Below are 16410 nucleotides of genomic sequence, written 5' to 3'. Positions count from 1 at the left end.
TATTTTGGACCTTTTTAATTCTCTGCATCTCATTTGCATGCCAATACTGAAGAAAGTGTTTCTGTATGGCTTGGTCTCTCTCTTCTGTTTTACTAAAAAAAGCACCATTTCTTATTATCCGTAGATTAAATATTTCATACCCATAGCCTGAATATGGTGTTTATATACTATCTCCACTTCTGAGTTATGAATATACTAGTTAGCTTCACATCTTATTTTTATTTTCTCTTTGTTTTGCACTCTAGAGTGAAGGAGTTAGCTTGAAGTGTTTCCATAATATAGCTATTTAAGTTTCCCTAGCTATTATCTAGTACATCTACTACCATCATTATATAATATTAATGACTGCCAGATTTCTTTCTGGACAGAGGATTATTGTTATTACTGCAACACTTTCTAGTATGTTCTTGGCCTGTAATGGAAAGAAGCAGTAACAGTGCAGGAAAGGGCCAGAATGGTTAGCCCTTGGTTCTTTGAATGTATTCCAAGGAAATTAAATTCATTACGTTTTTTATCAGGTGATCTTGCTGGTGCTGAGTGGGAGATAGAAGAAATTGTTCCTCTACCGCTCATTAACATCTCAGCTGAAAGAATCTTAAATGGAACTACCTCGTATGTATAGTTATCCCAAGAACCAGAATCCAGAGGTTTAGCTCTTCTGCTTATTTTCAGTGTGAGATACACAGATGAAATAGATGTCCACCTGCCTTACACAGTCTCTGCCATTCATACACAAACTGGGACATTTGTTTGAGAACATGATTTCCTGCATGTCTGCCCAAGCTGCTTCTATTGGGGAGATAACACTGCTCTTACAAGAGGTTTAGCTTAACACTGAAAGTTGTATTGCTAACTAGCTCTGTCATAATTTTTTTTTTTTAGGGCAAACTGATGTTTCTGAGTAAAAATATCAAAGAAATCAGGTGTCGTACATGACTCCCTGGAAAAGACCAGTAAAGACATTTAACAGCTTCCTTGTTCTCTTTAACCACTCTGGTAGGTTGAAACAAATAACACCAATTCCCACCATCTTCCTTGTTTCTTATGGGTGACAAACTCATCCACTTTTGTGAATATCTTTCAGATGTGTCATTCAGCTGACTTCTAGCAGTTCTCACCTTCCTCAATCTCAGGTGATAAACATCTAGTAATTAAATCTGTAATTGAGGGCATAACTTTTAGTATTTAGACATATCTACAGTCATAATATAGAGATCCTTGATCCATGTGTATATTTAACCCTCAGGGTTTTTCAGTGATTCATCAAATTGTCTCAGAAGAAATATTCTAACGTCCTTTCCTACATACTCTCTGACTTCCAATCTGCTACTGAACTCTCATTCATCTGAGCCCTTTTCAGCCAGGTTTTAATACTACAGTGATTCAGAAGTGTCACTTTTCTTCTCTTCCATTTCTCATTTTTAAGTCATCCAAATCACAGCCCAGTATCCCTGACATCTGCATAGTGTCAATCCTTCAAATAAACTCTTCTTACCTGATTGCATACTTGTTACTGGAAGTCAGATTTTTTTTATCATAACCAATTCTTGTTCTTTGTTTTTAATTCTTGTTTCTATGCACTTAAATTCATCTTTTGGAAATGGATGAATTCCAGTAATATAACTTAAACCTTCTCTTCTCTGCACGTTTTAGCCTAATGTACAAAGTCTTGACCCACTCCATTGTAAGTTCTTGTCCTGATGCCAAGAACACTCCGTAGAGTCGTCCCTGATATTTTCAAGAACCCTAACCCAATCTTGCTTTTCAATTCTTGTTTTCTTTACATCAGCTCCAGTGATAGGATCTTAATTTTACCTTTCATAATTAGGGGGTTTTCCTGGTACAAGTTTTGGTTTTCTCTACACCAGCTACCAAGGACTCCTTGGCTCTCCTTTCCTCTCTCTTTTGTGCACTAAATGCGCTGTCTTCTCATTTTCCAACTTATCTCATGTTCTCACCTCTTGTTCTTCTTCCATGGAGCAGACCTCTTTTCCAGCTCTGAGTTCTCTCTTTTCCTGTGTTTCCAGATTCTCATTCTTGTTCTGGAGTTTGCCCTGTAGTTCTGGTATGCAGCGCGTTTGCTGAACATAAATATGCCCAAAAGTCGAGATCTACAGCTCAAGCATAGTGTCATGTATTTCATCTTACCTCTCTTGGACATCCTTGGATCTTGAAGTCTGTCACCACCTTTGGTTACTCCACTTATTTCTTTTCATTTTACTGAGTTCCAGATGATAACTCTTCAGCCAAAACCAATATGTGTATTTGTATACTGCTGGCAGAAAAATGGGAGGAAATTATGTCACCAAAGGTTTTAACAAAGTAATTCAGCAGACTTGGTCTTTTTGAGAGATGTTTTTTCATGACAGTCTTTGTCAAGCTCATGAATTCACATTAAGTTCTGGAGTCTTGAAAGAGTTTGAATGATTATAGCACAAATGCGTAAGTCTTTTGTTTTCATTTCTAATATGTGTAGGGTAATTTCTTTTATTAATTTATATTTCTTTATGGCAGAGGGGTTAAAAAGAGATCAGGTATACATACATATTTTTTCTCTGCTTTTTTTTTTTTTTTTTTTTTTTTTATTTTTTGCCTTTTTTTTTTATGCTGCAGAAAAGCTAGTATCAGGTTAAGATCTGCGCAGCTATAAACCTTTGCCACTGGCAGGAATCTAGCAGTCACAAACGATTAGTTCTTTCTGTGAATGGTTCAAGGTTAATTTTAGCCTCCTAAACTGTCTCCTGCCAGATCTGATAAGTTTTCTGCTTTAGCTCCAGCTGTCTGGTCCCTGATGGGATTTGGCTACAAGGAGGATGGCATTATCAGCCCATTAACTATCACTAGCAGAAGAACTGTGATGCTGATGAATATTGATCACCTGTTCCACGGGGTTATCAGATGATGCTGAGTGAACCTGACACTCGGTTGTTTCTGTGGGTAGTTTTTACTTTTTACTGGCTGATGACACTTCCCTGGTTTTGCCTGTGGAGGAGAGCAGCACAGCAGGGCACCTCTGCTTTTGCCATCAACAGGTTATGTTTGACTGCAGGAAGGAACTGGAGTGAGCACTTTGCCCCCTCTGTCTCAGTTTTCACACAGATTTGCAAAACATTTTTGTTAGTGGAGCAGGGAAAGGCCCAGGTGGTTGGAAAGGATTCTGAATGGGTTTGCAGACACTGGAGGGATCTGTGTGGTGCTCTCTAAACTGCAGATGGTTTCCACCACTGTGGTGACTCGGCTGTGTCTAGGGTGGGTAGGTGCATTTCTGTTGGAGTTGTACCAGGGGAGGTTTACGTTGGATATTAGAAAAAGGCTTTTCTCCCAGAGGGTGTTTGGGCACTGGAATGGGCTGCCCAAGGCAGTGGTCACAGCACTGGCAGAGCTCAAGAAGCATTTGAAAAATGCTCTTGGGCACATTGTGTGATTCTTGGAGCTGTCCTATACAGGGCCAGGAGCTGGACTCAATCTTTATGGGTCCCTTCCAACTCAGGATATTCTATGATTCTAAAAGATATGGAAGGTCTACCCAATAGGAAAGCAGTGTGCAACTCAGATTCCCATGGACACTTGAAATCAGAGGGTGTGCTTGGTTGTTTTGTTTTTCAGAGCAGACAATTATTAAAAAAAAAAAATCTGTATACCACCAATATTTTCTTCCTAACCAGAGCAATATTTCTTAGGGTTTTGGAGACTAAATATTACTTTGGGGTTTTTTTCTAAATCAGTTTGTTTTATTACTTTTCAAGGCATAGCAGCACAAATTCTGTGATTAGAATCAGGAACAATGTATTATTTATTAATATATAAAATATCCTGTTGACTAATAAAGTCATAATTTGATAAAAATTCCTTACTTTGGATATTACTTCCCCTTTTATTTTATTACTCTAGCAGTCACAATTCATTCAAGAGATGTGAATGAATTGTGAGAGATGGGGGAGAGATGGGAACAAATCATAGTTATCATATTAAGACAAAAGTCATGAACAAATATTTCCTAGGAGTAAGGGGTGCTTTGGAATAAAGATTTAAAAAAAAAAAGTGTCTTAACATTACCTTATCAAAAAGACTGAAGGAAAAAACTAAAAGAGATGGTCTGAAATTTTCTCAGTGTTTTAGGTTTTTTGTTTAATCTTGCTCCAGTGCCTGGTAGGAGAGGAGTAGATTTTCTATTCAAGATAACTGCATCTCTTTTTAATTCTAAATTAAATGCTCAACAGATTTTTGTAAGTCTTAATAATAACTGTTGAAATTTATTTTGACAGTTTTAGGGAACATTAAAATAAAGATATATTGTTTTCTTTTTCCCTTGTGCTTCTTTAAACAAGCATCTAAGAGATGTTGTCTTCATGTTCAAGTGTGATTTCTGAATATGGAAAATTCTAGTAGCAATCATAGTTTCCCCAACTTTTTTTAAGCTGAATCAGTAAAATGGGTATCAGTTTTAGCATGGAAACATCCATATATGAATGTTGGAGGAAAAGGAGATTATAGTGTCTGAAATAGAGATTATTTAAGTGTTGCACTTTAATTTTAGGAAAAAAAAATCTGAAAAAACCTTTCTTAATTTAGAAAGGGAAAAAAATGTCATAGCCTTCAGCAGACTGAAGCCTTGGAAAGCTTACAAACTCCAGCTGCTGCCAACTGGCTGTGACCTGTAGGCAAGACTTCCCTAGTATCATAGCAAAATCTTGGCATCCCCAATAGTTTTCATTTTGAGAAAGAAGGCCTGCCCATTAAATTGTACCTCTGCTCTACTCAAAACACATCACAACCAACACGCTTCTACCAGTACATTTGTTTCAACACATCAGCCTGTTTTATAAATACTTGGGTTTCTGTTAGAAAATGTTTTCTCAAGATACTCAGGTTCTTCAGTGTTTTCACTCAGCAGCATTAGAATGCAGAATGGTAGATGAGAAATTGGATGGGGGAAGAAACAAAAAGGAAAAACCATAGAAGAATGACATAAGGTTCTGTTGCGGTTTGAATTTTGTTGATGGTTTTTTTTTTAAAGTTAGAGATCAATAACACTGTTATGGTCTTGATTACTCAGTGGAAATAGTTTGAGGAAAACCCAGAAATGTAAATTTAAATGCTTAGCCACCAGTTACAAATGTGTTCCTCTTGATGGCAGATTATTTTCATACCTATAAATTTGCAAACACTGTTTAGTTGGACTTTGCATCTCCCAGATGTTTGGCCTTTATTGTCAAAAAACCAACCAAACAACGAACAACATAACCCTGGAACAAACCAAATGGAAAAGTGCTATGGAATCAACCTACGCAAATATACTTGAAGGATGAAATAATTCCAAACCAATTTTTGTGTGACTTCCATCCAAACTCCTGTTCCCTGCTATCTGCAGTGTTTTTCTTTTTTCCCAGCTGGGATACCTGCAAGATGTAGTTGTGACACTTAAATTCTGAAAATCACAAAAATATCTTTTTTGATCAGGTATCACCTGTCATAAAAAGAAGAGATTAGGACAATAGCAAGGAATTATATTTTTGACAGAAATGTAATAGAGGAAATCTAATCTTCCTTGCACTTCTTGATTTTTGACAGTTAATTTCTGGTTGTATATTGCAGTAACTCCAGTAGGATCCTATAAAGCTCCATAATGCCTTTGTAGACCTTACATACCTGTATTCCTGTGTGTTTCAAAAAAGTCAATCTTTCCAGGATTGCTAAATTATAGAAAATCTTAATTGAGTTAATATTTCCCTTTTTATGCTAGGAACCAGCAGAAACCAATCCCACATGGGGTTTTACCCGCACGAAGCATTTTTTGGAATCCCAGAGAAAAAAAGAAACAAATAAATTAGAGATCCTTGCTGAGTGGTAAAGGCTGGACACAGGATGTGCTTGCAGACCCAACCCATTTGAAGGTGCATACATTTGACCATAAAGGAGTGACTACTAGCAGTTCTCAGGAGAAGGAGCAGAGCACCCAATACGCCATTGTCACAGCTGTACAGTTCTGTATCACCTCAAGACATGTGCTGTGACATCCATGGATTGTTCAAGAAAAACTCCACAAGCAAAAAAGAAAAGAAACAAGAAAAACAGACAGACACACACACACACACGTGCTCTCACTCTTGTTTCACATTAATTTTCCTCTTTGTCTCAGACCTTGGCAGAACAAATGCTGGTATAGGGATGCAGTCAATATTTTCTACAGGTTCTTAGAAACTCTCTGAGGACATCACTCAAGTCCAATAGACCAGAACAACGTCTGGAGGTTCCTATGCAGTATAGGAACACTAAATGACACAGACTTGAGCTGTCTCTGGAGAAATGCAAAGGTGTCTTCCACACCTCATTAATTGTGTGACTGTGACAGATAAAGGACCGCAGTTAGGGACCTAAACAATGGGGCAGAATTCTCTCCCGTTCACTGATTTTTTATAGCTCATTTTAAAGAGAAAATAAGAGCTGTCACTGTTCTGTTGGTTTCTCTAATGGAAAAGAATACAACTTCTCTTTGCCTGACAGTACATATTCAAGTGTATTTCTATGCAAAAAATGAGAATTGTGGCTCCCATGAAAATATTCATATCTTCCAGAGTGACTTATGCTAATCTGGGCTAGGTCCATCTTCCAGCTGAGGAGGAGCAACTCAGCCATTCTGGAACAGCAGCATCCACCTGTGGCATAATTCAGATGCAATACGTGCTTTGAATTCATAATTTGTTTAAATGTGATTTAGCTTTTAAGTGCAAAGAAACACCAATATACATGCAGCCAGCAATAAAAAAACCACAAATTCAAGAGAAATGTGACAGAGTAAAAATGTCATAATAACCACACTTGTGGATGTCACCCTGCATTGGAAAAATCAGGAAAAGTGCTTTATCACAAGTTTGGTTTTGAGCAAAAGCTTCTTGAGCCTTTTGAATTCTGTATTTGGAAGCTTTGAAGTTGTTTCATCTTCTCATGGTGAGCCTTGTAGGGGATGGATGTGCATACTGTCTTTGTGGCCTTTGAATCTTCTTAAACCTTAAATATGTTTAATGTTTTTAAAAAGTCACCAGAAAGCCTTTTAAACACAATAGATCAAGACATAGCTATAGAATATGTACTTCAATGGGGCATTACACATCAAAGGACTGTGACAGAGCAGGACTATGAAAACACTGATACTGGGACAAGTAAAATACAGTTATAAATAAGACTGTCACTGTGTGACCTCAAAAGTCCTTATTCAGCAGGCAAAAAGAGTATGTGATGAAGTGATGATTGTAAATGGAAGGCTCAGACATCCAACAGCATCAATCCATTCATAACCTCTTGAAATGTTTTCTAGAATTTGCAGAATTAGCCCTCTTTCCTGTTTATGATTAATCATCTGTTCTGGCTTTGCTAGGGGTGGACATCTTGGAAATAAGGCACCACATCTCAAACAGGCATACAGATATTACAGTGCAGAATAAGGCAGCTGCACGCTTCTTGAGGTTACTGTTCTGCTGCCTGTTGTGCTCAGCTTGCCTTTAGTGATGGCTAAGCTCAGCACAATCAAGTTTGCATCAGGGATCAAAGACACAAGTGAAATGGGCAAGGGGTCATGGGCATGTCGCTCCTTAATTTCTGTTCATTGATCTTGATATGGTAAAGAGTTGCCGATTTTGGAGCTGGATATTCTGCCTGTTTAATGACAGATAGTGTTTCCTATCCCTCTCTGCCCACTGCCTGTTTTTGCCTCCTTTCCCTTTGCTGTGAATATTTGCAGCATTCGTTTTAATTTGGATGTGGTGGCTGGCACTCCAGTGGGAAAGAAGCTGCTTAGGAGCTAGTTATTTCACATAATTCTCAGCCTCTTGGTTTGATGGGGATTATTTAGCATAGGAGTGATTATGCAGAGAAGAACATTTCTGAGCTGTTGAAATAAAAGCGACTCTTCACAATATATTAGAGAGATAGAAGCTTAAAGGGGCATGCCTAAGAAGGTCTCTTCTGAGAAATTAGGAAAGATCAAAGACAAAATAACTCTTAATAGTATAAAAAACTTTGACAAACTGACACAGAAAGATGGAGCTCTAGAAACCAGTTCATGCATTAGAAAGGCATTGATAGAAATCACTGACAAATTACTGTGCCCTTAAAAGTTCTGGGAGTTTGGACAGAGAGCGATTCTGCTGCTCTACGTATGGTGCCATCAGCACCTTGCACCCACCAGTCTCCTTACCTCAACTAAGTGCCCTAACCATTTGTCACAGTTACCAGAAGTCCATTCTGCCCTGAGGAATCCTTCTGAAAACATTTAATTGCAACCATATGTTCCCATCAGAAGCTTGAACAAGTCAGCATTTCCTTTGCTTGTCATCAAAGCTTTATCACCCAGCTCTAATTGCCAAATCTATCACAAGGGCCTGTAGAGACAACTAAAGCAGTGTATTGCTCATCTGCAATTAAACCTATGCCACAAAACTGATTGCAGGTACTGATATTCTGGCCAAAGCTGCTGTGAGTCCTTTCTACTCAAAGTAAGGCTGATAGGCAGGCTCTGGTGTGGTCAGGGATTGGGCAGAGGTGGGGGAGGACACCTGTAAAAGCAAAGGTACAAAGGGCACTTGCCCAGGGACAATCTGTACTTTTTTTGCCCAAGGGTATGTCACCTGCATTTGTTGTTTCTTTAGAAAAGTTGAACTAAGGCAAAAAGGTAGCAAAAAAAATTCTGACAAATTACTGAAATAGCAGAGTTTTAGCTGGCAGCTCGCACAGAGCTGCCTGATGAGTTGTTGTGAGCACAGAGCTGGAAAATACCAAAGAGCCAGCCTTAGAGAAGGCTGAGGACAGTGACAGCTGAAGGTTTGGGAACAAGATGCACAGGAATACTTATTTGCTGTGAAGGAATTTCTGTTTCTTCTCAGAACATTAGCTGTTCATCAACTCCTACTACAATTATTTCTTTACCTAAACTTGTTTAATTTCTACAGAAAGCAGATGAACATAATTTGTCTTGTTCATTAGATTTGTCCTGAATGATCTAATATTATGCTTACAATAACTGAAATAAAAAATACTAATTGATTCTTTAACCTCATTTCTGACCATTGATGGTACCTGCTTTTCACAGCCACGTGTATTTGTGATAGCTACCCTCATGAAGGCCCCTGGCTATAACTGTGCTTTCAGGCTGTACTTCCATCTGCTTAATTCATTTCTCAGACTTTAAAACTGTCACATCTTAATAATCTACTAAACCTCATAAAACCTGTGCATTGCTTACGTCTGTAACCATAGGCTTTTCCCTCTGCATTAACCATGATCTGCTTGCAACACCAATAAGGGAAACTTTTGTCAAATGATAATTCACTAATAAAATTTTTGATGCTCACAAAAGGAAGAAACACAGAATCACAGAATATGTCAAGTTGAAAAAGACCTACAAAGATCTTTGAGCCTAACTCCTGGCTGGCCCTGCACTATCCCTTGCCCACACGCTCCCTGAACTCTGTCAGGTTGGGTGCTGTGACCACTTCCCTGGGGAGCCTGTTCCGGTGTCCAGCCACCCTCTGGGTGAAAAAATCTTTCCCTAAATATAACCTAAACCTCACTGATGCAACTTCAGGTCATTCCCTGGGGTCCTGTCACTGTTCACCACAGGGAAGAGATCGGTGCCTGCCCCTCCTCCTCCCCTCATGAGGAAGCTGTAGATAATTAAAATAAAATTATACTATCTGAAAAAGTGAAAACATTAAAAATTTTAGAAGTGTAAAACATCTTTCAGATGATGGTGTTAGATTTATTAATACCAGCATTGTAGAGATTGAACAATGCTTTGATAGAGGGTTGAATGTCACCTGCTTCAACAGTGGTAAATAACATAATAAAAAACCCAACGTACCTGTTTTAAGGGCTCCAGGCACTTCTCTTATCCTGTTGCACTTTGTTTTGGAGTCAGATATTTCTACCAGGACAAGATGCTGCTGGGCTAATCCTGTCCTGGGCTGCGTCAAGATCATTGTGGCCAGCACAGCAAGGCTGTGTTTTCACTCTTCTCTCATGAAATGCTGCCTGGAGTGCTGCATTCAGCTCTGGGGCCCTCAGCATAAGAAGGACACGGACCTGTTGGGGTGAGTCTAGAGGAAGGTCACAAAGATGATCAGAGGGCTGGAGCACCTCTCATAGGAAACAGGTTGAGAGCACTGGTACTGTACAGACTGGGTAAGAGAAGGCTTTGGGGAGAATTTAAAACATCCTTTGGTAGGTTTAGGTGAGATATTAGGAAGAAAGTCTTTACCGTGAGGTCACAGCAATATGTTGCCCAAAGGAACTACAGATGCCACATCGCTAGAAGTGTCCAAAACCAGGCTGGATGTGACTTTGAGCAACCTGAGCTAGTGAAAGCTGTCCCTGCCCATGGCAGAGGCCTTGAAACTAGATGAACTTTAAGGACCCTTCCAACCCATGCCATTTTATGACTCTTATAAGATTCAGTGTGGTAGGTAATGAAAAACTGCAGTTACAACATGCCAGCTGTCTGATCGTCAGACTTTTGGCATTTCAACTGAGGTAAGTTTTGAGAGAAGTTTGCATATGGACAGTGAAGTCACTTTGCAGAGTTTTCTGCCATGCAAAGGGAGCAACATGGGAAAAAAAACCTCTGTAATACATTTCCCAAGATGTAATTTTGAGTAGTATGTCCTCAGTTTTGGAAAAAATATTTCATACTATAGATAATGAAGGTTTCAGACCCCCCCATGATTTGGGCTCCAAATGTTGCTGCAATAAATGGGGCAATGGAATAATGAGAATTTTCAGGAGGTTTAACAAAGAAACAATGTCATAAAATGAATGTGATGAATATGGGAAAGTAAATGTAGGTCATTGAAAAGATTTATTGGCAAGGCTGTGATGATTCAGACAGATAACCCCAGGGCATATATGAAACGATAAATCACAAGTATCATGGAAGACCTACACTTGTTCTTTTTGAACTTGAACTTTGCCATTGCAGAAACGAAAGAGCAAGCCTCAGTATTTCTGCTGATTTCATACAATGTAACTTAAATAACTATAACACGTGTTTTCCTTATCTTTATAGCTCTAGCTCCCTTTCCCAAGTGAGTAACTATATAAAATGCTGAAATAATAAGAAAATAGAAATTCTAACTGAAAAAATGGAAAAAGAAGATTAATTAATCCTTGTTCCCTTATAGGGCAAACAGAATACATAGAATTACCTGTCATCTGATTTGTAAGTACAGAATAATACTAAGGTTTCTTTTATGTCTTATCTCACCATGAACAATACCTTGTCACAGAAGAAGGTCCATGGGGGAATCAAAAGGATAGGACAAAAGCTAAAAGGGAGCTACTTTGCACCAGGGACTTAAAAACTGCCCTCATTAAACACACATTTTTTTTTTAGCACTACGCACAAGAGAGCAGAAGCACCAAACCAACTAGCAATAAATTCTTTAAAGCTTTCTTACCTGCTCCTATCTGTAGGTTTTTCATTGCCCAGGTATACAAGGGCATGTCTGCTGACCTGAACTGGTCAAAGGGATATTCCACACCATAGAATCTCAAGCTCAGAGTATAAACTGGGAGAGTTGGGAGCTGCCAATCACTGCTCAAGGACAGTCTGGGCATTGGTCAGCAGGTAGTGAGAACTTGTTTTTCTCAGGTTTCATTCCTCTGTCTTTTTGTTGCCTGTTTTGTTACAATTATATTACTACTTGTAGTAGAAGTAACATTTTAATTTTATCTCAATGATTAAACTCTTCTTATCTCAACCCATGGGTTTACCTTTTTCTCTAATTCTTCTTTCCTTCTCACCATGAGGGCATGGCAGAATGTGTGTGTGAGTAAGGAGCTGCATAGTGTTTTGTTTCCAACAGGCTTAAATTGTTCCATCAATGACCCTTCTAATGATTTGATATGGATTAAGGTAATGTTCCATGTGTTTGATTGCAAAATAAGAAAAATTAAATATCAAAGGCATGTTTAAATACCTGGTTTTAATTTTTTTTTTCACTAGTGCAGCAGAGCAGTTTAAACTAAAGGAGAATAATCCATCAGATTTCATCAGATTTGAGGTCTAAGAATTTTTTGTGAGATCTCCATTTTTGCCTCTAAGATTCTTGTTTTGCAGAGCAACAGCACTGAGAACACAAGATACATGCATAATTTCCATTTAAAATTAAAATGGTGTCAGTACTGACTAAGTTGTTCCTGGAATTTATATACATTTCCCAAAACAACTGACAATAACTTCAGCCCTGTTATGCTTCTATGATCTTTTCTTCATTAAAATGTGTAAATAAATGATGTGGTAAATTATCTCATGTCTAACTCTTGTCTTGTTTGTAATCTAGAGGGAGATGAAGTTCTTAGAACAGGGCAGGAAAGACAGAAAAGACAAGATGATTAACTTATCTTCAGTTTCACTAACAACATTGGGGTTTTTTTTAATGGATGTTTATTCTTTAAAACATGTTTTTCTAATTGCAGAGGAGTGATCCTTTTCTGACAGTAATCTTTTACCTTGAAGTGGTAAAGAAAACATCCTCTAATAGAGGTTCCCACAATTTGAAATTAACCCTGAAGGAGTTCTCCAGAGCCAATACAGAAAGAAAAGGATGAGGGCTTTCACCTGATTATTTGTATTCTAAATAAAAATAAAAACCAAAACTCCTCCATTGCTCACTCTTATAATAAAAAATGTAATTATTATTTAGTCAGTCCTCATGAATGATTATTGTTGCCAATAGGCAAATAAAATGAAGGACTGTGTCCCAAAGAATTTATAATTCATGTTTGCATATAATGGATGGGAGAGAAATAAGTAAAATGGAAGAACAGTGGCTACAGAAAAAGATCCCTGGAGGCTCTTTGGTTTATTCTGCATTTATCAAGGTAAAATGACAAATAAACATACATCTGTGTTTGTATGTTGTATGAAGCACACCTAGCATGAAATCCTAGTTATGGTCTGACTAAAGCTGTGAGAAGATGCACTCTGTGTTTGTGGACAAAGGACTCGTGGTCAGAGTGGAAAAGCCATGAAAGAGTGGCAATAAAAAGGCAGTGTAATTAAAGCACAAAGTTGATGGGGAGGAGGAAGTGGAGTAGGTGGGAACAGGAATGCATCCCAGGAGCTGGTAACACAGGACAGGGAAGCCTCATTCCTGCCATGAGATTCAGCTGGAGGATCTATGGCTGCTCCAACAGATGTGAATTCCCCAATGATGGTCCCCTTCCTGCGGTTGTGGAGAATGGTCTCACATTCCTCAGGCTTCTCAAGAGCCCAGAGCTGTCTAATGTTCACGTGCAACAAACTGGTGATGCTGAGCTCAGATGTGCCAAGGTGCTTTACAGAAAAGGATCTCTGGGAGCAATTGTTAAAGGTTCTTTCAAACAGAAAGAATAAATATGTTCTATGTCTATTAATAAAAGGCCTATAAATAATATAATATTGGTCAAGTCACACACAGAGCACTCAGTACAATCTTCTTTGATGACCAAAAAATGAACAAAAAATATTCCTTCTGGCAAACCAAATGAAAAAGTGAAAATAAATATCAGCATCTTCTATAGCTGCTCAGGCTTGTTTCTTTAATGAGGAATCCCCCTTTGCTTTCTTATGAAAGAGAGCTCATGAGAGCCAGGAAGACAAACTTCATTTCAGAAAAATACTCCTGATCAGTAAAAAGGATGATTATGCACACAAACCCTGAGGAGGAAATATAAAAAGGAAAAAAAAAAAAAGAAAACAGACAAGAACAACAAAAAACCTTCCAGGCCATGTTGCCTACAAGAGCAGACATCTGCCTTTGATTTGAAAATGGCCAAGTAGTGCCAGTTGGCATTTTAGGTTGGCAAAATGTGCACAAGTAGGGCACAGGCTCAGAGTGGTTATTAGCCCATTGAAAATGTAATGAAAAATCTGTGCACATAGGTGGATTAAAGATATTTAAACATGATGATAAAATGTAAAATGACTGTAGTTTAAGAGTCTACAGTCTCGGTGGACATGTTTAGTCTTGTAAAAATTCCAAAGCAACCAGGCTTCTTCCTTTACTGTAGCTGTAGCTGGCTGTGTAGACAATGGGGAGAAGTTTGAACAGGCAACTTGGGATTGCACAGGCAACCCAGATTGTACAGACAACTGAGCATCAGACCAGGGGAATGGTGTAAATATCTCCCTGTGCCCAGCAGGGAGGTAAGAAATAACTGCCTCTTCTTCTGGGCCAGGAAGGAGGACTAGAAGCCTTTGCCTGCCTATGATAATATCACAGCTTCCAACAGGGTCTGAAGAAGCAGATTTGTAATTGCTCACCAGGAGCAGAGGGAAGGGACATGCTTCTCTCCTGGATGTTGGTGCTTCCCTGCCATGCTGAGGCGGGCATCTTTGAGGAACTGTGTGTTTGTGACCCTTACTGCCCATCAGTCTCTTTGAATGCTGGGGGTTAGGGAGAAGGGTCTTGAGAGAAGAGAGGGCACTGGTTGACATCTAGCTGACTCTGCAAAAGGCTGGATAAGGACAATGGCAATGGTTGCCTCTCACTCAAGAGTCCTGCAATGACAGCATCTGACCAGGACACACTGTTCTCCAGCTTCCAATATCCCCAAATATCCCCAAAGTGGAAGGTGTCCCAGAGGGCCAAGGAAGATTCTTCTCTGTATTTTTTTGTGCAGCCATTGAATTGTATTTAAGAGATGGGAGAAAGGTGCAGAAGTGAAGTACTCCATTGCCTTCAGTTTCCATCACCCCCTGTTACATGCTTTTCCCCCCTATACTCCTGTTAGACATTTCAACTTGCTTTCATGGTTCACAGGGAATGCATGGCAACACCTTCCCCATGGGAATGCAGCTGCTGTTCTGTCTCCTCTCGGCTTTGCTGAGAGCACCAAACTGGCCCCCAAAGGGATGTCCAGCAGCAGATCCACCAGGAATGACCTTCCTTGCACACCTGGACACAGGCACCTTCTTTTCCTGACTATCTGAGCAGAAACACAGAGCAGAAGTACAGAGCAGAAACACATCCTTGCCCCACAGAATGGATCCTAGAAGGCAAAGGGCTCTCTGCAGTTTGCAACCATCCAGAGCACTGCAGTCTCTTGCTGGTCAGCCAGAGACTTCTGCATCACATAAAATACCATAGCAACATCTCTATGAGGTATGGGAGCAATTTACTTCATTATCTAGCTTATTCTCTTGATTAATGCTAAATTTATTTGTTTTACTGATTTTGATGGCAACAAATGCAGAAAATAGTACAACAGTACTTTATAGTTAGACTGTAATCGTGTGTTTTTCTCCAAGTGCTGCAGCCTGTTTCTGAGATGCTGAATAATTTCTGCTTTCAGAGGCCTGGAATTATTTTTCGTGACACAAATCAAAATAGTCTTCTCTTTCAGCCTTTCTTCTGTCTAATGTTTTTCAACTTTATGCAAGGTTCTTATAAAGTAATTTATAAAGCTTCTTAGTTTGCACCAGCCCTGCAAAACGATTTTGGATATTGGATATATTAAAGCATATTAAAACATAAAACACTATTAGAAGTGCCCATCGAAGAGCAGATAGAGATGTTTAGCTGTTGTGCATAGTATTGATTTCACTGAAAACTGTGAAGTTACTGATTTATATAAAATTAGTAGAACAACTGAAATGGAAAACTGAATTTAATAGAAAAGTCATAGTTATGGAATCAAGTGATTGCTGTAAACCTGAAGAGTGAAAGAACATACCCAGATCATGTCAGGTATAGCAAATGTTAATTCAGAGGGATTGTCATATATCACTCCTATAAGTACATTTGAAACACAGGTTATTTTAAAAGTTCCTTTTTTAAAATAATATATGTAATTTCTTTTTTCTGTTTTTTTAAACTCAAATTTTAAAATGTATTTGTCTTCAAGTCTTTTCCTTTTTTCTTTATTCATTCTTTACTCTCTTTGAAGAGAACAGGATTTTTACTTTGATTATGCTCGGGATCCTTCCAGCTCACGATATGCTGTGATTCTTCAAGAATGCAAAATTCAAAGCCTGAAACATGTAAAAGTGGGAAAAATAACAAGAAGGGTAATTTGAAAAAAACTACTAAAAAAAAGACACACAAAATTCCCACTTTCACTGAACAAAGCATGGAGAAAAAAATCACCTTTTGGATGGAAAAAAATGAAATAATTTAAACATAATTAAGGGAGTTAAAAATGTCATTTCAGGGCTTTAATTTTTTTTTTTTTTACAATTTTTAAGAAGACTATTTTTTTTTTCCTGTTCAAATAGAGGAAGAAGAAAATTTTTTTTAACTAGTTTCATTACTTTGTGTTGTAATGGTAAGCCCTGGCACAGCCAGGTAATCAGAGCTCTATTCAGTCAGGTGCTGCATTCATTGGGACAAACTTGCTTAATTTGTAAATCTGACGGTAAAATAAGTTGAGTTTTTC

The sequence above is a fragment of the Sylvia atricapilla genome, chromosome 2 (assembly GCF_009819655.1).
Source record: "Sylvia atricapilla isolate bSylAtr1 chromosome 2, bSylAtr1.pri, whole genome shotgun sequence".
Taxonomy (NCBI): domain Eukaryota; kingdom Metazoa; phylum Chordata; class Aves; order Passeriformes; family Sylviidae; genus Sylvia; species Sylvia atricapilla.
This window is presented reverse-complemented; position numbering follows the sequence as displayed.